The 25,607-nt window shown below is 50.9% G+C and overlaps 1 protein-coding gene across 1 annotated transcript in view; it reads right to left on the bottom strand.

The window, feature by feature from the left end:
- Nucleotides 1–5,986, bottom strand: part of Chst3 (carbohydrate sulfotransferase 3) — a 35,425-nt gene extending 29,439 nt beyond the window's left edge. Inside the window, exon 1 of the mRNA XM_041656455.1 lies at nt 5,622–5,986. The gene's annotated coding sequence lies outside the window, so the exon portion shown is untranslated. The remainder of the gene's footprint in view (nt 1–5,621) is intronic.
- Nucleotides 5,987–25,607: the final 19,621 nt, after the last annotated feature.

The raw sequence follows: 25,607 nt of genomic DNA, 5'->3' as shown, positions 1-25,607 counted from the left end.
ACTGGAAACTCCATGCAACCCCATTTTTAAACTGCCGCTGAAGGAATTCCGCTAACTCTTGGAGGAGTTCACTCCTGCATTGTTTGAGCTGCCCATGGGAAGACAAGGTAATCTTCCTAATAAATTCTAGTTGAGCGTCTAGCGCAAGGAGGTGCGCCCATCCTGGAACCTCAGGGGTCATCCAGTAGAGCATATTGATCCGTTCATTGACATGTGGGTATCCCTGAGATGACCTACACCCTCAGCTCTATAAACAGTTGGCATAGGGTGTGCCAGGAGGATGCCAGTAACAACACACATCTAGCATTCACTGTGTCCATTTCTAACCTTCATATACACTGGGACTCACAACAGTCGGCCACACTGTTCCCAGTCCCTTCTTTTTTTTTTTTAAAGATTTATTTATTTATTATATATACAGTGTTCTGCCTTTATGTATGCCTGCAGACCAGAAGAGGGCACCAGATCTCATTATAAAGAGTTGTGAGCCAGCCGGGCGGTGGTGGCGCATGCCTTTAATCCCAACACTCAGGAGGCAGAGGCAGGCAGATCTCTATGAGTTCGAGGCCAGCCTGGTCTACAAGAGCTATTTCCAGGACAAGAACCAAAAGCTACGGAGAAACCCTGTCTCGAAAATAAAAAAAAAAAAATGCTAAAAAAGAAAAAAAAAGTTTTGAGCCACCATGTGGCTGCTGGGAACTGAACTCAGGACCTTTGGGAGAGCAGCCAGTGCTCTTAACCTCTGAGCCATCTCTCCAGCCCCCCAGTTCCGTCTTATAGACCAAGAAAGAAAGGCCCTGAAAGGGTTTGATAGCTAGCCCAAAGTGTTCTTAAATATCACATAGCTTGCCTTTTCAGTGAACATGGCACTGAGTTTGTGGGTCTGGGTTTGTAGACATTTGTGCCTACAAATATTTTTGGAGAATATCTACGTGTTTTGTATTTAACTAATATTTTGTATGTGGGGGCAAGCCTGAGTGTGCATGCATGTGTGCATGAATTTTTGCCCAGTGTGAACATACTATACATGGTTTGGTCTATACATAGTTTGGGGGCCTACCAGCCCTTTCTCCCCGCCAACTCTGCAGGATGAGTCTGGAGGAGATCACTGGGTAGAGCTTGCCCAGCAGGCCTGTAAGGCTCTGGGTTCCACTCCCAACACAAAAGGAGGAAAAGTCTACAGAATATGGAACACACCCCCTGACTCCCTTCTCCAGCAGTCTGGTGGCGGCCATACTGAGCATCCTCAGGCAATGCCCCTCTCTCAGACTCCGGAAGTGTTGGGTTTATAGACTAAGCTCACACTGCCACACATGAGAAGGCTCTGGGACCCTTTTTGGTCCTGAGTTGAAGATCCTGAGCACTAGGAAGCTGCCCTCACCTAGAGTCCACCTCCATTTCTGCGGGTGTATGAACTTTCAGTTTATTAATAAGTTGCAGCTGCCCTCAGAGGGCCAGAGACCCATCTCAAAGACACAGAAGATCCATTTAGGGCTTGCACTCTGTGAGGACATGGGTGACCCCTCACCACCTGCCCACCCCCAGCAGACCCAATTCTGGGACAGTATGGTCAATCCAGGACATATACAAAGGAAGTGAGTACATGGCCTCTCAAGGTCTTTTCACAAGTGAGCCCCACCTTGGAGAGATGTGACCCGAGAATAACTTTGGTCCACCCACCCTAGAGCAAAGGTGAAAGATGCCCCAAAGCCACCATTCTCCACCCGCCAAGGAGGTACCAGTCTTCCTACAGACAGCGTACTCACCAGGAAAGAATTGAGCTGCAACCCCAGGCTATCCTTTCTCACTCAAGTTCTGCCTGATCCCAGCCACCAGCGTCTAGTCCAGCAGCACAGGACAGGCCTGGCCAAGATGTGCTCCCTGGCTTTTAAAGCTTCCAGAAGTCAAGGGGGTAGGTATGGCAGGGCGGGGAGGGGCAGGCGTAACCTTCCAACAGTCCAGGCTGGCCCCAGAGGTGCCTGTTTACTTGTGGCCACCAGCAGCGGCTGAGTGGGGAAATTGGTTTGTTGGTTTTCCACACTTCCTCCAGACTTCCCACAGAGCCCTCTTGGACCCCGATGATGAATGGCCCAGAGTTTAGAGAAGCCCTCACTGCTCCAGCACACAGTCATCTTTGTGAGAAGCTAGCAGCACTCAGGAGGAACCAGGCCAATGCTAGAAACTGATTGAGGATATCCCCTGGCCAGCTCCTCCCTCCGCACTGGCTGGGGACCAGGAACAAGCAGCTAGAGTTGGGACAATGGAGACAGAAGGTGCCTGAGCCTGCAGAGACCCACACCCTGTTCCCCACCGCACACACCCAGCTGTGGAATCTACAGATTTGGAGCAGAACAGGCGGCTTCTTATCCTCTCCTCAGGTCTCCGAGAAGAAAGGATGATAAAATCGGTGATTAAAATCTGTTTAAGTGCTGTTGCCGCACGACTTCCTGAGGCTGGAGGCTGCTCTACCTCTCTGAGCCATCTCTCGCAGGCGAGATGCCCACGGTCCTTCCCAGCTTCACCCATCACTTGAAAACATTCCCAGCTCCCAGCTCTCTCACGTGTCAGGCACCAACACGGGGCTGAAGGTACAAAGTCGAGCGGCCCCATCTCTGTGGGATGGTCTCCATTCCCAGACATCCTCTCTCCACCCAGCATGTCTATCTGTTCTGCCAAGGTGGGGCGGAAGGCTCCTGGTGTCCTGCAAGCAGAACTTCACTGTTCTTGGACCTCACCCAGGGAGAGTGTTAGATGGGGGTGGGGCAGATGTCAGCTGAGCTGTGTTCATCCAAAGCCTCTTGCATCCTTTTAAGGGTACCTACTTTTCTCATATCATGAGTCATATCAGAGGCTCTGAGTAGACAAGAATCCTGCCCCTGAAGGAGTGATCCTAACCCTCAGAAGTTGGAGGAACATGACATTAGATAGTCCCAAACCCCAGATGCCCAGCCTATCATCTGCAGGGAGGGCCTGAGGCAGTGTGGCAACAAGTCCCCGGTTCCTGAGTTTAGGCATCCGTTCTTGGTCCTCATGTCCCCTTGTGTCCAATGAGATCAGACAGCGGATACTCTGTGGGCCCTGTGCACACAAGCATAGCTGGGGACAGGGTGAGGCATTGCTGTCACCTTCCCTAGCTGCCTGGCTCTGCCCCCACCTTCCCTTCTGGCAGTCTGAAGACTCCAGCTCTGCAGAGCACAGGGTATGGTGGGAATGACAGCTGGGATCGTGACCCCTTACGTTCACCAGGGAAATGGTGGGGTGAGGATAATAGTTTATGCTGTCAAGGGGCAAAGGGGAAGGAGTATAGTGACCGGCTTAAGAAGGCAGATGACTGACAGTTCAGCCAAGGGACAATCGTAAGGGACGGTTTTTGTCTCTATTGAGTAGCAGCTGCTCAGTTGAGTAGCAAATTGTCTTTCATGGGGTTACCGTATCATGCCCCTGCACTCACACCCAAACCTCCAGCTTCCTGACTCCTGAGCCACATCGAAGGATCCAGGAGCTGGGTACCACCCAGCCTTTGGTTTCCATGGCTCCACAGAGACTGGAAAAAGATAGATAGTCAGAGTCCACAGAACCAGGTCAGGAAATGTCACCGGTGTTTCTTCCTTGTTGCTATGGAAACCTATACAGACAGGCTGGCATGGTGAAGCGAGCACAATTCTGAAAACAGACTCTCCAGGTTCAAATCCTGGCTTGGTCTCTTACTAGCTGTGTGACTTTGAAAGATATCTAATTTTTCTGAGGCTTAGTTTCCATCTGTAAAAAAGGAGATGAAACGGAAATTCTAGAGGAGAGGAATGACTTAAGGGGACAGTGTCTGTGGGGCTCCAGAAGGCATGACAAAGGGGGCAAAGGGGGAGGAGAGGGGACCGGCTACTGTATTCTAACTGGAATTGGGGTAGCCAAGCACAACCTCCCTCCTTTTTCCTCTGGGACCACAGGCCTGGCACGACCCACACACCTTGCTAATCCTGGCATTTAGGGCCCTGGAGCATACATTGCTGCTAGTCAATATTGTTCAGGAACAAGAGTGGGAACTGACGCATGTCTTCCCAGTGACTGGCCAAGACCACCCATCCCCACATCTTTGTGGACCATCAGTCCCAACTGCTGGCAGTCCCAGTTCCAGGAAAAAAATGTTTCTGGCCCTCTGGGGAACTCACACCAGCTGTCACAGAAGAACCGACTTGGATACCCAGTACAGGGACAGACGGTGATCACCCCCTCATCACCACCAAGTCAAGGCCCTGCTGGAAGACACAGCTTCTACCAGACCTTTCTCCAGCCAGGCCAGCAGGAGCTAGCAGGGGTTGACGACCCAAATTCCACATGCCCCAGGGACTCCATCCCAGCTTGTGCCCACTAGCCCCCTTTGGGGCTAACTTACCTGCCCTCATGGCGAGGGCATGGGAGGACTAAAGGAATCTACTCATACTGTCTTCCCAGAGTCCCCTGTCCCTGCCAAAGGCAGCCCATTCCACCCCACTTAGCCGGACCCTGAAATGGAATCTTCCTCTCCTTCTGGGCAGGGAGAGGTAACTGTGAGGCACAGTGGGACACTTGGATCACTTTCCCAAGGAGCCCATGTAGGGCTTCCCGCAGCCAGTCAGGCCTTTTCCTCTCTAGAAGAGCAATTCCTCTAAGGCTAACTGGGCTCCACCAAATCCACAATGCATTCATTATCGGTGCCATCACTCGTCTGGCAGGCACTGACTAAGACTGTGCCCTGCACTTAGGCCCAAGAAGATCCTTGGGAAACGACAGGACACTATGTATCCTGGTGTGAGGACCGATTATCTTCCCAACAGGCCAGGTTTCACCCAGACTTTTGAGTCTCAGTTTAACTCATGGTCCTACATATCTAGCCCATAGCTGGGACCCCCACCCCGCCCCTGGAAGTCTCTTCGAGGAAGCACATCCGCCGGGGGTGGGGGTGGGGGGTGTGGAAGGGTCTCTGCTTCCTTGCAAGGCCCTGTCACGGCCACCACGCAGATGTCAGCCAGGCGCAGCGCCAGCACACAGCCTTTTCCTCACAGCCCAAAGACCCCATTCCAGAAGAACTCTTTAAAAGTTTCTGAATCACTGTCTCTGGTCTCCCCACCTCGGCTCCGGAAGGGCTGTGCACACACAGACACCGAATTTCCACTCCGAGCCCGCCCCTGCTAGCCCCGGAGACAGCGGTGTCTGCTTCTTCTCTCCCCGTTCCGGGGCCTCAGTGGGTCCCAATCACAACTTTCCAAAGCCCGGGGAGTTAGTAGTCTCCTGCTGTGGAGTTTGGGGAGGAGGGCTCCCTTTCACGGTGGAAGGAACTTCGGGGAGCAAAGAACCCAGCCTGGTTTAAAAGTCCCCAACCCTGCGCTCCCAGGAGCGTGCATTTCGGAGTGTGCAGGGTGGTAGGGGTGAAAGTGCTGAGATCCTCGCCTGTGGCTTGTGCTGTGACCCGGTGCGAGTACCAGGTAGATGGGAATCTAGAAGCAGGGGGGCTTTCCCCGCTCAGGGAACTCCCCTCCCGCCCTCCGCGAGTCCCCTTCTCCTAAAGTTTGGCGCGAGCTCTGGGATGCGGTCGGCTCCAGGCTGGGGCCCAGGAGGCGGTGCCGGGACGCGGGCGCCCCACTTACCCCGGCCGAGCCTCCTCCTCCCGGCGGGCGGATCAGATTCTCCGAAGGCCAGCGTCCAGCGCGGGCAGCATCCGCCCCAAGCTGGGGCCGCGCTCCTAAGAGCGCCCACTCTGCGTCCCCGGTGAGTGCGCGGAGGGAGGCGCGGCCGGGCCGGTCCCCTCTCTGCGCGGGAAGCGGCGCCAGGCGGGCGGTGTCCTAGCCGGCGAGCGATCCGCTCTGCCCACTACTCCGATCCCGCTAGCGGTCGGCGGCGGGCTCCTGATCCGCAGCCAAGGCTCCGGGAGTCCCGCGCCCCTTCGCTTCGCTCCCCGCCTCACTCCACACGCGTACCCGGCAACTTGGGGACGTTCAGCTAAGTTGGCGTGGCCGCCCACCCGGCCTCTAAGAGAGGATGGAGGAGGCGGAGGACGCAGGGAGGAGGGAGGAGCCGAGAGGAAGGGCAGTAGTCCCCCCCCCCCTCACCCCCCGGGAGCCTCGCGCTCCACGACCCCTCTGCGGGCCTTTGTTCCAGATGTGGCCGCGTCCCCGGGGACTAGCCCGGGCTGCTCCTATCCTTCTACTTGAGGACGAGGCTAGGTGGAGCTCTGAGCCCCAGGGAAGGGAGTTCAGGGAGAGGCTGCTTGGAGGGCTTCCCTGCTCTACCCCCAAGCTGTTGCCCATCCTCAGGGCTGAATGTAAGGATCTTCCTGTAAGTCACCATACTCCTTCCCTGGGCAGCAACAGGTTACTGAAGTGCTCTTAGTGCTTTCTCACGTGCCCCCCCCCCCCCCCCCAGGGCAAGAAGCAGGAAGGGTCCTCGCCAAGATGCGCAGAGAGATTCTTGCACAGTGGCTACTTGGCATTATCTTGGCCTTTTAGAGTGCTGGTACCCCTGAGGGTTTTTTTTTTTGGGGGGGGGGGGCTGTCATCTCTGTGCTTTGGGCAGTGGCCAGTTGAGTAGAGAGTAGTGCTATATCTGTACAAAGGCCAGTTTTGCTAAGACCCCCGGTAAGAGGCTCCGAACTGGAACACAAGCGGAACCTCAGGTTCCGTGATCCAATCCTGGTGATGTATTCTGTCCTTGATGCTGCCCTGCCCAACTTTCTTCCCAGGATTTCACAGCCCTCTGCCTCTAGCTAATTCAGGCCTAAGACAGCCCTCCTGACATTTCATGGGTTTTTGTAAGGTTTAGACAGAATGGGAAATTTTCTATAAAGGAGAAGTGAGAATACTAAATAAATAAATGAAAGAAAATTACAAACCGTCCTCAGTCCCCCTTGTCAGGGGAATAAGTTCACAGACTTGAGGCAGCAGATGAAGAGGCAGACAGAATGGAGTGAAACCCAGGCTAGTCCAGGACCTTTTGTTCAGGTCCTAACTAGAAGGCTGGTAGACTCTGCCAGACTGTTGGACAGCAGGGGTCTGTTCAAAGTGCCCTCCACTATGAGATGAGACTTCACTTTACTTATGGACATGTAAGATTCCATTTCAGGGTCCGGCTAAGTGGGGGGTGGAATGGGATGCCTTTGGCAGGGACAGGGGGCTCTGGGGGGACAGTATGAGTGGATTCATTTACTCCTCCCATGCCCTCGCCATGAGGGCAGGTAAGTTAGCCGCAATGGGGGCTAGTGGGCACATGCTGGGAATGGTCTAGGAGCAGGGAAAACCATGTGTTCCAGAAGCTTTTGTGAGAGAGTTCCTAGCCCTTAGCCTCAAAATTGATATGTAGCTGAGGCTGGCCACCAACTCTTCCTGCTCTACCTCCCATACGCCAAGATATCATATGCCTAGATCTTGTTTGTGTTAGTATTCAGGCATCTGCGCTGGCCTGCCCTTAGGGTCCTGACAGGATAATCCTCAGCTATAGCCACTAAGAACACCTCCTGTGCACAGTCGTTACCTTCCCTTTTAAAAGGCAGGCCTTGCCCACCTCCCATCTCTTTTGCTCTAGGTCTGTCTGTTTCTCTCTCTTTTCTTTTCTCTTCTGCTGTCTCTGTCCCCAGAGGCTGGCCTCCCCCTTTCCCATTCCCTTTCCCTTAATTTAAAAAACAAACAAACAACAGCAAACACCTCTATACGAGTTCTGTTGCATGGCAAGTCTTTCTCTCTCATGTTGCTTTTTAAATTACATCATTGGTTTCCTAACCGGGAAAGGCTCTCCTGGCACTTCCTTCTGCCTATAGGCAGCCTGAGGCATGCTGGGATCCTGGAACCTGGTCCACATAAGACAGATCGCTGGGTCCCTTTATCCAAGATTGGCGTGATTGGTGAGCCCCTCCCCCCTCCCTACCTCTGGCTGTTTCCCACGAGTGAGGACTCATCTCTTGAGCATGAGTTTTCTTCTTTTGGCCTCGTTAAGCCCTGGTACCAGGCAGCCACAGCTCATTCGGGCTCAGAGCCCTTGGCCACCACCCTTTGCGTGAGGACTCACTGGGCAGCCTGTTGCCCATCTCATTTCTCGGACCCTCAGGTCTTTCAGTGCCCCCGCCCCCTTGAGCGGCTTGTGCCTTTCTTCTGATCCGTGCTTGAAGAAATGTCATTGGATCTTGTTCTTCTTCGCTCGTGGGAAATAAGCCTCCCAAAACTCTACTTCCCAGCACCTTATATATTGCTAGTTTATGGGACCTTTGCAACATTCTGCCAGTGATCACAATAGATGGAAGGCGGTATCCCCCTTTGACCCTCCTCTTTCCCCGTCCCCCAATAAATCTCTTACACTAACTCTGTTGCATGAGGCACGTTTGCTCAGTGGCAGAACCCACCGGAACTATCACTTCACGCGGGACCCTACCCATCTGCTCCACCCTCGGTAGATCTGCCCTCTTCCGCCTGAAATAATTCTGCTATCTCGTTTACTGGCTGCTTCCCCTTCTATTCAATATTGGCAATTGGGTCTCTGGCGGGGCTACCTGCCTCTGACCATTCCCCTTGATGTGAGGCTTCCTTTCTTGAGCACAGTCCCCTCCTCGCCTTCTGGCTTTTCTCCAAGTCCCGGTACCAGGCAACTGTGTCTCTCTCAGACTCAGTGCCCTTGGCCTCTGCTCTGTGTTTGAGGAATCGCTGAGTAGCCTGCACCACCTGGAAATCGACTGTCTCTGAATTCCTGGGATGCTAGGAATTGCAGGCCCATGGGTCCTCTCTGCCTCATTCATGGGAACTGTGTCTTCGTTTATACCTCCTTGCTCCCACTGGGATGTGTTTTAGAGACTCACTGACCATTCCTAATCATCTATTGTTGCTGGACTACCAGCTGTTGGCCACAGCTGGAGGTGCAAGACCATCAAACACATCCGCGTGAGGCTGTGGTGGTGGGAAAGGATCAGGTGCTGTAAGCCCTAAGGAGTCGACTTGGATCTACCTCGAACAGCATTTTGCCAGGTCCAAGCGGCACCTGGTGGTTCCACAGAGCCTGGACAGTGAAGTGAAACAGCCGGCTACTCCAGGACGTGACCAGCACCCCAGCTTTCCCGGGTCTCCCAAAGATGAACGATGCTTCCCCAGGTCAGCAGGAAGTAGTCTCAAGAACACGGGGTCTTCATCCCCGCCTCACCTGCTACCCCTTTCTAACTCCTCACCTTTTTATAATATACAAAAAGGGAGGGAGGATATTATTATTCAGGCATCTGCGCTGGCCTGCCCTTGGGGTCCTGACAGGACATATCCTCAGTTGCAGCCACTAAGAGCAGCTCCTGTACACATTCACTGTGTTTGTTCCCTTTTAAAAGGTGGGCCTTGCCCACCTGCCCTATCTATCTATCTATCTATCTATCTATCTATCTATCTATCTATCTATCTATCTATCTATCTCTTCTGCTGTTCCTGTCCCTCAGAGGCCCGTCTCCCCCATCCGGTTCTCTCTTTTCCCACCCCCTTTTCTTTAATACCCCCATGGCTCTGTTACATGGTGTCTTTCCCACCCTGGAGACGGGGTCTTGCTGCGCAGTCCTCGCTGATCTTACACTCCTCAGCCCTGGCAGGCTCCCAAGTCTGTGACAATTCTTCTGCCTCAGCCTCTTGAGTGCTGGCGTTACAGACATCTACCGCTGCAGCCTGGCTAATGTCATTAAAGGAGTGACATCATCCAGTGTCTGGAAAATTCTATGGATGACAGACTCAGACTTTACAACCACCACCAGATAAAAACTGCAAAAAGGGGTGGGGGTTGGAGAGAGGGAAACAAGAAACAGATTAAATGAAACGGGGGAGGGGGGGTTTACAGGGCATTGCATTGGGAAGCTTGTCTTCATTTGTTCCTTTGATTTCAATGCTAGGTCTCCCACAGGTCAGACAGGTATGCTGCCGTTAATCTACCTCCCCTTTAGTTTTCACTTTTTAAGTTTAAAAAAAAAAAGATAGTTTTTTGCTGGGCAGTAGTGGCTCATGCCCTTGATCTCAGCACCTGGAAGGCAGAGGCAGGGGGAATCTCTGTGTGTTCAAGGCCAGCCTGGTCTACAGAGTGAGTTCCAGGACAGCCAGAGCTACAGAAAAGAAAAAAAAAACTGTTTAAAAAAAAAAAAACTTTTAGAATTTTTGTTATGACACATGTATGCAGGTACCCAAGATGGCCAGAAGAGGGCGCCAGATCCCCTACTTAGAGCTGGAGTTACAGCCCATTGCCTGTCACCTAACTACTGAGCTCTCGCACGTGTGCCAGTTCTTCCACCAGAATTAAAAAAAAATAATTTTTGCAGACGATTGGAGTTCAGTTCCCAGCACCCACATCATGCATCTCACAACTTCCTGTAACTTCTGTTCCCCAGGATCTGATGCCCTCTTCTGGCCTTTGTGGGCTCCTGCATGCCTGTGGTGTACATAACTCACACAGGCACACACACATACACATAACTAATTATATTTATATATTTAGCGTGCATTATGCACACACAAGCCACATCACACATGTAGAGAGCAGATGATAACTTAAGGCAGTCTGTACTTTTCTTCCACTATGTGGATTCTAGGGATCCAACTCAGGTCATCAGGGTTGGTGGCAAGTACTTTAACTCACTGAGCCACCTTGCTGGCTTACTGCTCCCCCTCCCCTTCTTTTCTTAATTTTAGAGACAGACTTACAGTGAGCTGCTTGGACTGGTTTTGAACTTGCCCTGTGATCCAGGCAGACCTTGAATGTGTGGTCCTCTTACCTCAGCCACCCCAAAGTTACAGTCTGTGGCACACTGGACCGTAAAGAATTCAAACTTCATAGCTCTCTCTGGGGCTCAGTGTCCTCTCCTGAGCAGATCTGAACACCCTGCCCAGTGGGTAGGGGCTGGATGGGAAAAGAATGTGCTTCTGTATCAGAGTCAGAGTGATCTGAAAACCACACACACACACACACACACACACACACACACACACGCATGCATCGCCCAAAAGGCTTGAACTCAATGCCTTACTCACTACATGACTCATACTGGTCAGCTGACTCAAAAACAAGACAGTTACTTTTAAAGATCAAGCAACTAATTTGGCGGGCTGTAGCATCTGGTGGGGGTTTCAACCCTTTCAGGATGGATTACAAAATGGATAGGTGGGATACTGCATGGTGATTCTGGTTTTGTAGAGTCCTTATCTTAGAAATTAGATCCAGAAGCGCAGGTGAAATGATGGGTGCCGCGGTCCAAGTGTCCTTCCAAATACTTGTTGGGGAGCTGTGGGTTTGTGTGGCTGAAACGCAACAGCCATGTGCTGACTACTGCAGCCAAGGAAAGATCCTCACGAGACCACTCATTTGGTGTGTGCTTGAAATTTTCTTTAAGGATCCTAGGCATGGTATCCAACACCTGTGATCCTAGCACTCTAGTAGAGACGGGAGGATTGGGAGTTCAAGACCAACCTTAACTGCACAGTCAGTTCGAGGTTATCCTGGTCTACCCGAGACCTTGTCTCAAAAAAAATAATGTTCTTTAAGGGCTGGGGGCACAGCTCGGCGGTAGAGTACTTGGCTAGCATGCACAGTATCCTTCATTCAGTCTTCCTAACGTCAGGAACTAAATGGGGAGCTGGGGGTGTAGCTCAGTTGGTACAGTGAGTGCCTAGCACCCTAAAAGCCCTGGGTTCAACCCCCAGAACCACATGAACTGGGTATGTCGGTGTACCCCTAAGATGCTAGCACCTGGAACGATGAGATGCTAAGAGTTCAAGGCCAGTCTTGGTACACGGGAGCCTTTTTCAAAACAAAATAAGCAAGCTCAAATTGCACTCGGGACTACTTGTTTGGGTTGAAGTGTGATGTTAGCTGGACCAAGAGGGAACTGCAGTGGAGGAGAGGGTTGTAGTTGTGGTTGTGTCTGCAGGGGATCCAGAATCCTTTTTTTAAAATCCGTATCTCTTTATGTGTTAGTATTCATTGCAGTGAGTCATCGGTCTGGTTCACGGACTCTGGTTTCTGCTACGCTATCAATATTGGGCCCTCGCTGAGACTCCTCTTGGATATCCTGTTGCCCTGTGTTGTGGAGATCCTGAAGCTTTGTGTCTGCAGGACTGGGCTCCTTCATGTGCTCCAGCAGATCACAGATGGAGAGGGTGTTGGGGTGGACCAACTCCTAACCCTGGTTCTAGGTCTGGGTAGTTGCAGGGTTGGTCAGCCCGCCAGGTGTGCCTTGTCTTTACCACCAGGGTGCGCTCTCCAGCGTTGCCCTGGCCAACTCACTCCTTGCAGCAATGAGCAAGGGGCGGGGCCATGTCTCCTATTTTCTCAGCATCAGCTCGCCCACAGGTATACCTTGAGGGCTAGCTCTACTATGTGGCCCAGGCGAGGTGTATGACCTACAGGCAGTGAGGGGCAGGGGTGGGGGAGAGCATTGCTCTCTTGCCCACACTACAATATGGCAGATGAGGGGCGGGGTAAGATCTGCCATGCTCCCATAGGGTTCACCCACACGCCCCCCGCACGCCCCCCCCCCCCCCCGTCGTCAAGAGCGTCAGCTCTACTGTGCTGCCCAGGTGAGGTGCAGGGTCCACTTTCCCGAGCGCTGCAGCTGGTGAGGAGGAGGGTCGGCCTCGCCTACCACAGTTGGCATGGGCGACGGGGAGGTCTAGAATCCATTCTAAGCAGCACTGTGAGTGCAGAGTACAGAACTGGTGTGAGCTGGACCAGCTGCGATCCCTTGGGTGGGAGGGGGTGGCGGTGGGCCAGGTGAGAGGGACGCCTGGGCTGGGTCGGATATAGGGAAGAAGAGGGAGAAGATGATTCTGAAAAGACAGGAAATCCAGAACCAGGCCAGCTGCCCTTTCAAAAACGTAATATTGTTTATACTTTGAAAGTTCCAAGCTGGATGGGGTGGCCCATGCCTTTAACGGCTGAACTTGGGCCATCTTCAAGTGCAGTACACGCTCTTAACTACAGAACCATCTTAATAGCCTCTGTCTTTTCTGGTCTTTTCAGATGGTGTGTCATGTAGCCCAGACTGGCCTCAAATTCCCTAGGTAACCAGGACAACTTGGAACTAAGTTTCTTGCTCCTACCTCTCAGGTGTTGAAATTACAGGCCTGTGCCACCAGGCCCAGCTTCCAAGGGCGTCTATATCCTTAGCCGTAGATAATGTAAGCTCTTTTTGGGGAAAGTGGACCTAAGGATTCTCAAAGCAGTGACGTTTCTGGGAAATGGAGCTTCCAGGATGGGCTCACTTACTGAGGAGACAGGAGGCAGGTAGGGTGGGGTGGGGGTTTGTCTTAGGGTTTCTGTTGCTGTAAAGAAACACCATGACCTAAGCAATTTGGGGAGGAAAGGGTTTATTTGGCTTTCACTTCTGTATCATGCTGTTCATCATTTAAGAAACTCAGGACAGGAACTCAAACAGGACTAGAATCTTGAAGCGGGAGCTGATGCAGAGGCCTTGGAAGGGTGTTACTTACCGGCTTGCTCAGTTCACAAGCCTGCGTGTCTCAGTTGATCTTCAGTATGTGGTGGAATTCTCAAGAAGTAGGCTCTAATGCCAGTGAAGGAACCGACTGGCTAGGAAGGCGAGAACCAGCAGGCAAAGAGCAAAAGCTTCCTTCTTCCTTGTCTTTATATAGTGTTAGGAATTTTTCCTAACGCGAGCTCTCTGCCAACGCCAAAAGTCCCAATCAAGCCGAATCCTAAAGAATATCCAGAAATTGCTCTCGGGTGGCCCCGAGGGGAACCGGGAAGCTGCAAACGCAACACGGGGGGGGGGGGGGGGCACTGGACACCACACAGGGACTGGACACCACACAGGGACTTTCCATGGAGCATTTTATTTTATTTTTTTTAAATATTTATTTATTTATTTATTATGTATACAATATTCTGTCTGTGTGTATGCCTTCAGGCCAGAAGAGGGCACCAGACCCCATTACAGATGGTTGTGAGCCACCATGTGGTTGCTGGGAATTGAACTCAGGACCTTTGGAAGAGCAGGCAATGCTCTTAACCTCTGAGCCATCTCTCCAGCCCCGGCCATGGAGCATTTTAAATAGACTGGAGGAGGGGTCAAGGTTTGGCGGGCTGCCTTATGGGCCTCCTGCAGAACCTATGGCCCAGATTAGATCTGACTCAAAGATCTTGATTAAAGGTCTTTGAGATTAGAAGTATGCCTTCCTTCCTCAAAGATCTGGATTGGAAGTAGATCTTCCTACTTCAAATTAGGCAGAAATCCCTCACTGGTATGCCCTCCACTTTTGGGTTTTAGTTAATTCCAGATGTAGTCAAGTCGACAGCCAATAATAGCCACCCCAGGGGTGCAGGCTTAGAGGCCAGTTCTGCCCCTACTGGCTGCAGGTTTCTGGACTTCAGTTTCCCCACCTGTAAGATGTGCGAATAAGGGGGCTGGAGAGATGGCTCAGTGGTTAAGAGCATTGCCTGCTCTTCCAAAGGTCCTGAGTTCAATTCCCGGCAACCACATGGTGGCTCACAACCATCTGTAATGAGGTCTGGTGCCCTCTTCTGGCCTGCAGGCATATGTGTAGGCAGAATATTGTATACATAATAAATAAATAATTAAAAAAAAAGATGTGCGAATAACAAATTCCACCCCAGAGATGATTGGCACATGACGCCTGTCACAGAGAGTGACAATGTTACTGTCCCCCCTGTGTGGTGACCCAGGGACAGAACTCCTTCAGGGATGCCATGAGAGGCTTTCCTGGGAGAGAGGCAGGCAGGTTTGGTGGTACCCGCTATTGGGCATCCCAGGCTATGTGTTAGCTGGGGCTACCCCATCCTACCTATAATGCTGTGCTTTCGTGAGAGTCTTTTATGCAAAGACTCTGGTAAAGAGAGGACAAGACTTTGGGCAGAGGGAACAGCTTACGCAAAAGCACAGAGACAATGTTTGCTCATTCCTTCGTCTAAACACCCCGGCTAAGTAATTCGTGAGGCTTAGCACAAAAAAATGAAGATATGTTATGTTTATCCACAAATTGTTAAGAACTTCAAGACAAAAGCGGGTAGAGTATTAAACCAAGTGTGAGCTGGGTATTGTGGTGCATACCTTTTATCCCAGCACTCAGGGGGCAGAGGCAGGCAGATCTCTGTGAGTTTCAGGACAGCCTAATTTACATAGTGAGTCCCAGGAGCCAGAGCTACATGGTGAAATGTTTTTCCCCCCAAAATCAAAAGAAAACAAAAACAAAACAAAACAAAAAGGATTCTTCTAATGGACTCTTCTAATGCTGAAACACAGGTTGCTTCTGATCCTCCCGCCTCCTCCTTCAGAGAGCTGGCATTACAAGTGTGTACCATCACACCTGCTTCAGGGTTGAAACCAAGAGCCAGGTTGACTTGCCTCTACCTCTCTAACTCCCACCAACACCCTGCTTGGCAGCTGTTGGGGTAAGCTTGCATCTTTCTACCCTTTCCGAATGTTTCTAGAATACTCCCCATGGGCAAACCTGTCCTCACATGGGATCCAGGCAGGCCATAGCTTGTCGTGGAACTGTCTGGTTCCTTTTGACTTTAGACTGTCCCCTGCTGCTACCTCCCTGGTTAGATGGATGCCTGACTCCCCACAGGGCCAAGTGAAACAGTCGAGAGACATCCCAGACAAAAAGATACCATCTGAAGTTGGAAGCAAGTGAGTCTGGCCCAGCCCTGGCTCTGGCAGCTACAGAACTATGTGACTTAAAATCAGCTCCTTCTCCCCACAGCAGGGAGATAGAACCGGGTGGGTGCTCTCTAAATCAGGTAGTGTGCTCCCCAAGCCCCGAGACAGGAGGGAGCTCCCCTTAGGCAGTAGGGTGGGGCCCACAGTAGATCGTAAGCAAGTCTCGCAGCATGTGTTAACTCCTAAATAGAGAAGTAATTCTCTAGTGCTGTGTACAATGCTCTTGTACCCTGTAAAGATTTGTCATTTGTATAGGTTTAATAAAACACTGATCGGCCAGTAACCATGCAGGAAGTATAGGCGGGGCAACCAGACTCAAAGAATTCTGGGAAGAGGAAAGGCAGAGACACAGTCACCAGCCAGATGCAGAGGAAGCAAGATAAGAACGCTGTACAGAGAAAAGGTACCAAGCCATGCGGCTAAACATAGGCAAGAATTATGGGTTAATTTAAGCTGTAAGAACTGTTTAATAATAAGCTTGAGCTAATAGGTCAAACAGTTTATAATTAATATAAGCTTCTATGTGTTTCTTTGGGGCTGAATGGCCATGAGACTAGATGGGACAGAAACTTCCTTCTTCAGTCTAGATGGCCTCGGGGAGCCTACAGAGCTTGTTGCCACAGCAGCACTTAAGATCCTAGCCTTTGTGCCTTTCTCAAGGCTCTCAGAACAAACTTAGTCAATAGGAAAACCCTGCCACTCTAGGGACCACAAAGTGCTCCCAGCCTCTCGCCAAAGTCAGTATGAACGGCATCCAAAGATGGCATCAAACAAGCCACAGAGATCATGGTTCTCAGAATGCCACAAGGAATTGAGCAGGAGCCCTGCTGACTGTGGTCATATTTCTGGCACTGGAAGCCTGCCTTTGTTCTAAATGGTAGAAGAACGCCTACTTTCTTGACGGTGGAGGAGGAGGCCATGGTAGCAGGCCACATGGCTGTGGAGCAGGTTAAAAGGTTGTGAAGCCATGCTCAGACATAGCTCAGGCACAGGTAGCTCCTTCCCATGCCTCATACTTCAGTGTCCTGACAAGAGCCAAGAGGAGGAGGCAAAGATGCCCAGGCTCTTCTGTAACTGACCCATGAGGGACCCTATGATGGAATGGTCTGTGTTTAGATCCTGAGCTGACCTTAGTGGGCTCTGCACCCTTGATCCCTCAAATGGGCATCTATATGTCTAGTGGGGTATATAGTCTAGGGGTGGCCAGGCTTCCAGATTACAGGGATGCCAGAGAACTGGTGATTAGGGTGGAGAAAAATATCATAGGTTGGCCAGCTGGCATGGTGCCTTTAATCCCAGCATGTGGGAGGCAGAGGCAGGTGGATCTCTGTGAGTCCGAGGCCAGCCTACAGGTCTACAAAGAGAGAGTTCCAGGATAGCCAGGGGCACACAGTAAAATGCCATATCAAACAAAACAAAGAAAAAAAACACCCAAAATCCTGGGCCAAGTTCAGGAGGGGAAGGCAACATCTACATATACATGGCTTCTGCCAAGCCTGGGCGGCATGCTCTTCTGCATATTGCTCCAGAGCCAGTGCTTCTCAACATGTGGGTCATGATCCCTTTGGGGGGGGGGTGTCAAGAAAACCCCTTCACAGGGGTCACGTATCATATATCCTGCATATCAGATATTTACATTACAATTCATAACAGTAGCAAAATTACAGTTATGAAGTAGCAACGAAAATAATTTTATGGTTGGGGTGACCACAACATGAGGAACTATATTAAAGGCTTGCAGCAATAGGACGATTGAAAACCACGGCTCCAGACACAGATGACACAGCCACCCCCTCTTCTCCATCTCTGTCCTCCTGGGGTCTGTTCTCAGAGACCATCTGGACACACAATCTGCGTTCTCCAATTGTGAGGATTCTTGGGTTGTTTTTTTTTTTCCATCCCGGGAGGCAGAATAGCCTGCAGGATGGGGCTGTAGTTTTTGCAAAAGCTGGCTGGGGAGAGAATGAAGTCTCCTTTCCACAGAAGCCGGTGTTATCTCAGGAGGGACTCCCTGGGACTAACATCAGCCACCTCCAGTGGGGGGAAATAGGAGAGGCAACTGCCCTGGCTTGCCTTTGTTTACTGTGGGTAGACCGGAAGGGCTAGCGTCCCAGAGGCACTGCTTGAATCCGACAAGTCTCATGCTAAAAATGGGTCCTGAGAGGTAACAAGCTACTCAAAGACGTCAACACATGCCAGAGTCACTTCGAAAGAGAGAACCTCAACTGAGAAAATGCCCCCCACCCATTTGCCTGTGGTGCATTTTCTGGATTGGCACTTGATGTGGAAGGGCCTAGTATATTGTGGGTGGGGCTACCCTGGGCTGGTGGTCGTGGGTTCTATGAGAAAGCAGGCTGAGTAAGTCATGGGGAGCAAGCCAGTAGGCAGCACCCCTCCATGGCCTCTAAGTTCCTACCTCCAGGTTCCTGCCCTGCTGTAGTTCCTACCCTGACTTTCTTCAGTGGTGAACTATCGCCTGGAGGTGTTGCTGTGTGGTCATAGTGTTCCTCACAGCAATGGAAACCTAAATGAGATTCACATACAGCTGCGATCAGGGAAAGATGTTGATGGAAGTTTCTGCCTTGCCAGGTCCCATGACCATTCAGTCCCAAATAATCACACAGAGGCTTATACTAATTATAAAATGTTTGGCCTATTAGCTCAGGCTTATAACTAACTAGCTCTTACAACTTAAATTAAGACATAATTCTTGTCTATGTTTAGCCACGTGACTTGGTACCTTTTCTCAGTAAGGCATTCTCATCTTGCTTCCTCTGCATCTGGTTTGCAACTGCGTCTCTGCCTTTCCTCTTTCCAGAATTCTTTGAGTCTGGTTACCCCTGCCTATACTTCCTGCCTGGCTACTGGCCAATTAGCATTTTATTAAACCAACACAAGTGACAAATCTTTACAGTGTACAAGAGCATTATCACACAGCAGACAGAAGCATATAGCACTCGGGAGGCAGAGGCAGGTGGATCTTTGTGATTTTCAGACAAGCCTGGTCTACAAGAGCTAGTTCCAGGACAGGCTCCAAAGCTACAGAGAAACCCTGTCTCGAAAAACAAAACAAAACAAAAAAGAGTGTCAACAAATCATAATATAAGTATCTGATAAGCAGGATATATGACATGTGACCCCTGTGAAATGACCCCTTGTTCAATCCCAGAAGGGGTCACGACCCGCAGGTTAAGAGCCACTGCTCTAGTGGGTCAGGTGAGAGAGTTCCAACCTTCACTTTGTCTAGTGTGTCCAATTAGCCTGTTTGTCTTTTACATGATTTTAATAAGCCCATGTGATCTACATAGTTTCGGTTCACCCCAATAAACTTCTTCAGCTCATCTCCCAGCGTGTTTCCCCACTCCCTGTCTAGGTCCCCAGCAAGTTTCCTGACTGGATTTCATAGCCGGCGTCTCTGGTCTCGTGGGATCTGAACTCACCCCCCCCCCCTTGTCTTGAACAGGAGTGGCTTTGTTGGCGTAAGAGCCATTATCTTCTCTTTGTGGTACTTTACTGTACCGCCTACATTTGCATTGCTTTCGCTCTTGAGTATTTTGTTCGGGCTTCCCTGATGGCAGAGCCTGAGATAAGGAATGGGTGCAAGAGTTGGGGTTCGGGGTGGTGTTTTCAGGAAGCAGGGACCGAGGAGGGAGGGAAACAGGAGAGGAGAATCAAATGGCAGTGATTGAAGTCAGTGTGTCTCATACCAGAAGCATCCCGTAACTTTCAGCACTGCCCCTACCCTCCTGAGCCCAAGCTGTTCCTGCCCAGGGGGTCATCAGGCATCCCTAGACTTGGAGAAAAGTCTGGGGACAGCGTGGTGGTTAGAAGGAGAGTTGTCCACCTAGGCCCCTGTATCTGCATACTGGGTCCCCAGGTGGGAAGAATTAGGAGGCGTGGCCTCGTTGGAGGAGGTGCATCACACTGGGGGTGGGCTATGAGTTTTAAAAAGCCTCTGCCATCCCAGGTAGTTTTCTCTGCCTCCTGTTGTGAGGCACATGTGAGTGTCGGCTGCTACCCCAGCACCATGCTTGCCTGCCTGTGGCCATGCTCCTTGACAAGACCATCGTGGACTCTAACCCTCTGGAATTGTGGACCCCATTAAATGCTTTCTTTTCTAAGTAGCCTTACTCACAGAGTCTCTTCCCATCCGTGGGGAGGTAACTAAAGACAGGAAGCCACCCACAGTGAACTCTGCACAGTGGACTCAGCATCTACAGTCGGACACACGACAAAGGCCACAAACCCATCTGCTGTGACAGGTGCCTCGGTGCCTCATTGTGTACTCTGTAAGAGGCAGAAGCACGAGCCTGCCCTTCCTTCCAGCCCAGGGACACCCCAGACTACCCAGCCTCAAGCTCTATGCTGCCCATGCAGGTCTGGCCTCTCGGAGTGCATGCATCGAAGCTGTTTTCCTCTTGTTCCCAGAATTGGGTGGTGGAGGCAGTACATGCTGAACTGGGCTGGCGGAAGAAGAGCCCAAGAGGATGCAGCCCGACTGTCAAGAGCAGACAGCTGGACCTTGTTGGTGGAGACTCAGCTCCAACACCAGGAAACCCCTGGGGGCTGGAGCCTTGCTGTGAGACCACAGTGTCCTGTCCACAGCATTCTTTACAGGAAACCACCAAGCCTCTTGGGCCTAAGCAACGGGGACAGAGGATAAGTGGCCTGGGTCTGCTACCAGCTTTGTGTTCTGCGGTCACTGTAGTGAACAGTCACAGGCTTCTTGGTTTCACAGGCTACACAATGCTAGAACCTTAAAGCAACACGAGCCAGACTCTGACAGTTCTAGATGTCGGAACTCCCCAGGAGACTCTCTTGATGGAAGCAGAAGTGTCCTGGGACTTCCCTTTCTGGGAGAAGTGGTTCCTGACCTCTCCCAGTTTCTACAGGCCCCATGGCTCTGGTTCCCAGCCCTTCCTCCATCCCCAAAGCCAGGACTGTACATCCGCCGATATCAGCTGGAAAACACCAGAGAGGCCTGTTAGTTCCATCTCGCGGCCACATGGCTGGCTCAGGAGCTCCACCCCCACACTGTGGTCCTTAAGTCATCTTTTCTCCCCCAGCCATCAGACTGTCTCCAGCCGCTCAACTTTCAATGGTTTCCTGACTCCATCCTGACATCAAAATCTATCCAGTTCAAATCATTGTGAAGAGGCATCCGAATCCCAGTGTTCCTGCAGCGTTTGCCACAGTAGCTAAGAAACAGGCCCCTAGGTTCAGTCTCCAATAACGCCTTCCCCAGCAAGACCCCCAAAACCTACCACCGCCACCACCACCTAAACAGAAAACCAAGCCACCCAAACCCAAACCTCGTTACACTGCACCCCGTAAATGTGTACAACTCTCATGTCTCACTACATGACTGGCCAAGCTGGGTACGGTGTCACACACTTGCCCAACCTAGCTCCCAGGCTGAGGCAGAAGAAATGCCACGAGTCTGAGACCCACATGGGCTACAAGAGTGAGACGCTGTCTCAGAAAACTAAAACAAGGCACACAGCAGCAAAGTGACCCCACAAACTGATTTAGTTTTAGTGCATGGTGGCGGAGATGAGTCAGTGCTCATTGCGGATGGGGGGAGGGGATTGATTGATAAGGGTCTGTTCCCCACCAAACCGGTCTCCTGGCTTCCCTTCTAGAGCCCATCTCACCCCAAGGCCTTCCATCTTGAAGTTCCCTCTGCCCAGCTTTCCTTCCCTGCCAACCTGCTAAACTACCTTCTCTGCCCTCAGCATAACTATTATTGCCCCCCAACACACACACACACACACACACACACACACACACACACACACACACACAGGTTTTAGCACGGGCTCTAACCAAACTTGGTCTCTTGATTTTTCTTACAGTTTTTGTCTGTCTCCCCAAATGGGTTAGAAGTCCCATTCCACTGGGCAGGGGTGGAGCACAGTTTTAATCCCAGCACTCAGGAGGCAGAGACAGGTGGATCAACCTGGTCTACAGAGTGAGTTCCGGGACAGGTTCTGAAGCTACAGGAAAATCCTGTCTCGAAAAACCAGATAAATAAATAAATAAAATAATTTTAAAAAAGAAAGAAAGAGATAGTTGAATAGTTGTTCCATTCCTTAAGAGACTAGGATAGCTCCTCTGTGGTGGCAGCTGCTTCTTCTTCTTTTTCTTCTTTTGACACACTTTCTGTACCCTAAACTGGCCTCAAATTTCAGGTCATCCTCCTGCCTCAAAATCTCCAGTGCTGGGATTGCAGACACGAGCCGAGCTTGGCACTGGGCATTCGGTGGGTATCCCCGTAAGTTCTCTTGGTTATATGGGTGCGTGATTTTATTAAGCACAGACCAAAGGCCAAAGGCTTTAGTTCCTTAGATGTGCAGTGTCCCAGAGCTAGGAACAGCTTCACTCAGGATCGGCATCCACAAGGTTGCAGGGCTGCTGTACCTTGTTCGGCTCCTCCTTAGACTCCGCTGGGTTGGGAGTCGGGGAATCGGGGCTGCTAGGGAAGCCAGAGAGGGTGCTCTTGTATACCGCTATGGGTGCTCACTCGGACTGAGTCCTTGCTCCCCAGGCGGTGGGGAAGAATCAACGCAGTGACTATTGTGTTATCTGCCCTCTGGTGGTCAGTATCAGAATAGCAAGTGGCACGTCTTCACTTCTTCGCTGCTATGCTAAAAGTGTCCACCAGAGAGCAGCAGTGTCCTTAACACGCTCTCACTGCACTGGATGCGTTTCAACCCTACTACCAAGTTGTTTTAAGATTGTCTCAGGTAGCCAGAGCTGGCCTCCTACTCTCTACACAGCTGAAACTGGCTTCTGATCCTTCTGTTTCCATCTCCTGAGTGTTGAAAGTATAGGCATATACCAGTATGCTGAATTATAACCCAGTTTTAAATTTGCATGTAGGTGTCTATGTACGTATGTATATATGTATATGTGTGCAGGTATGTATAAGTGTATGTATGTATGTGTATGCATGTGTGTATATGTGTGTGTATTATGTATGTATGTGTGTATGGGAGGGAGTGTGAACTTGGATTGGTATGTATAATAAAAAAAAGATAGCTTGTTCTCTTTTAAAATAACTAAATAAAAATACAAGTGGGTCTCATGTATCTCAGGCTGGCCTCAAATCTGATAGGTTCCTAAGGTTGACCTCTAACTCCTGACTGTCTTGCCCCCGCTTCCCAAGGGCTCTAATCACAAGCTATGACCATATGGAAATAGATGGAAACCATCGTGTGTACAGGGCTCAGGCTCAAGAGCACGTAGGGTGGATACCCCTCCCACTTACGTCGTGTGTGTGACGGTGTACGCACACCACAGCACTCTTGTGGCCGGCAGGATTGCAGCTGTGAAACCCTGAAAAGCAGACAGGAAACAAAGCCACTGTAACTTAAGAGTGTCCTCGGGGCCCAGGAGATGGAAGTTGTCTTAATTCCCACTGTAAGCAGGAGTCTGGCCGCGGGGTCCCGCCAGCTGTTGTGCGGACTGTCCCCCCAAGTCCCATCACCGGCTCCATCAGACCAGCTGCGTCCCTTGCAGAGGACGGACCCAGCTGGCCTTGTCAGTTCACTCCAAGAAAGTGGGCAGAGCAGCCAGATGCGTGCTGTTCTGTCCTAATTGCCCTGGCCCTTAGGAAGGGGCCAGGGCGGGGGCTCCATGTAGGAAGCCATGAGAGAGCGTCGTCAGCATCCACTCCGGGCATCCAGTGCAGCTGTTTTCAGGCTCCCCGGGTTCCTGCTCACAACCTGTCAGTAAGTAAGCTGAGTAGGTCCATTAGGTCCCCAGAGTGAATTCTGGGGGAATCTACTTGTTTGTCCTCGGGACCTTAGGGGGAGGGCTAGACCTTGTTTGTATCTTCTAATGGGAAGGACCGTTCCATTGCCAGCCCTGCTTAGGGTCATAGCCTCATTTCCTGCTTGGTTCCATGAGCTTGGCCCACAGTAGCCTCTGTGTCAATGAGTGTCCTCATGAAGAAAAGGGTTTTTGGTGGCACTGTAGGGGAGGGGCCTGGGGCCTCTGAGAGGTGGGCCTAACTGTAGACTCGGACCCAACACTGAGGATTTTTGTTTTGCTGTACGGGTGGATTGTTTATTTGGGGTTTTATTGTTGTTTTATTTTGTTCTGCTTTTGCTGTGTAGCCCACAGCGGCCTGGTACTTCCAGTATAGCCCAGTCCTCTTAGAGCTGGAGGCAATCTCCTCCTCCCGGGTGCTGGAATTAGAGCATGCATAGACACATCCAGCTCAGGTTTGGGTTTCTGTTTGCTGTTTTGTTTTAGTAGTTCATTTATGTATTATGTACACAGTGTTCTCCCTGCATGTCAGACAAGGGCACCAGATCTCATTACAGATGGTTGTGAGTCACCATGTGATTACTGGGAAATGAACTCAGGTCCTCTGGAAGAGCAGTCAGTGCTCTTAACCTCTGAGCCATCTCTCCAGCCCCACACTTTTTTTTTTTCAATTTCTAAAAAACTGCTTTTTAAAAAAAGTCTGTGGGGCTGGAGAAATGGCTCAGTGGTTAAGAGCATTGCCTGCTCTTCCAAAGGTCCTGAGTTCAATTCCCAGCAACCACATGGTGGCTCACAACCATCTGTAATGTGGTCTGGTGCCCTCTTCTGGCGTTCAGGCATACACACAGAAAGAATATTGTATAATAAATAAATAAATATTAAAAAAAAATAAAAAAGTCTGTGTGTGTGTGTGTGTGTGTCACATGTATGTAGGACCCCACAGAAGCCAGAAGGTGGCAGCAGATTCCCTGAAACTGGACTTACAGGTAAGGTTGTAAGCTGCTCTGTGGCTATTGGAAAGCAAACAAGGGTCCTCTGCCCAGGCGGTATGTGCTCTTCAGGGCTATGCTGTCCCTCTAGCCCCGTAAACACTATCCTACTGGAGGCCCAGGCTAGCCCTCAGTTCCCTAGGTTGGCCTTGAGCTTCTGGTCCTCCTGCCTTTACCTCCTGAGTACTGAGATTACAAACAATCACCACCATGCTTTGACAACAACACAGAAAGCTTTAAATAAGGAATTAGTACTGGACCAGGAACACGGCTCAGTGGTTAAAGACTTTGTCTCTAAGCCTGATATCCTGAGTTCGATCCCGGAGTCCACATGGTGGGAGAAGAGAACCAACTCCCAACTCCCTCTGTAAATTAACTTCTGACCTCCACACAAGCACCCCCAACACACACACACACACACACACACACACATGCACACACACACACATGCGTGCACGCACACACGCACACACACTAAAACATTTTTTAAAAAGAAAGTAGAGCCGGGCGATGGTGGCGCACGCCTTTAATCCCAGCACTCGGGAGGCAGAGATAGGCGGATCTCTGTGAGTTCGAGACCAGCCTGGTCTACAGAGCTAGTTCCAAGCAAAGAAGTCGGGACCACGAGGGGAGCACCCACCCACTGAGACAGTGGAGCTGATCTATTGGGAGCTCACCAAGGCCAGCTGAACTGTGACTGAAAAAGCATGGGATAAAACTGGACTCTGAGCATGGCGAACAATGAGGGCTGATGAGAACCCAAGGACAATGGCACGGGGTTTTGAACCTACGTAATGTGCTGGCGTTGTGGGAGCCTAGCCAGTTTGGATGTTCACCTTCCTAGAAATGGACGGAGGGGGGAGGACCTAGGACTTACCACAGGGCAGGGAAATCTGACTGCTCTTTGGGCTGGAGAGGGAGGGGGAGAGGAGTGGGGGGAGGGGGAGAAGGGTGGGAGGAGGGGGAGGGAAATGGGAGGCTGGGAGGAGGAGGAAATTTGTTTTTTTTTTTTCTTTTCTCAATAAAAAAAAAAGAAAAAACAAAAAAAAAACCAAAAAAACAAAATAAAAAAGAAGTAGACCAATGGGCATAGTGGCCTGCATCCTGAATTCCAGCACTTGGGAGGCAGAGACAGGTGGATTTCTGTGAGTTCAGCCTGCTCTACATAGCAAGTTCCA

The sequence above is a fragment of the Microtus oregoni genome, unplaced genomic scaffold (assembly GCF_018167655.1).
Source record: "Microtus oregoni isolate MIOR12 unplaced genomic scaffold, Mior012 000007F_ref0000211, whole genome shotgun sequence".
NCBI lineage: Eukaryota > Metazoa > Chordata > Mammalia > Rodentia > Cricetidae > Microtus > Microtus oregoni.
Note: the sequence above shows the minus strand (reverse complement) of the source record. Positions and strands in the feature narration are given on the sequence as shown.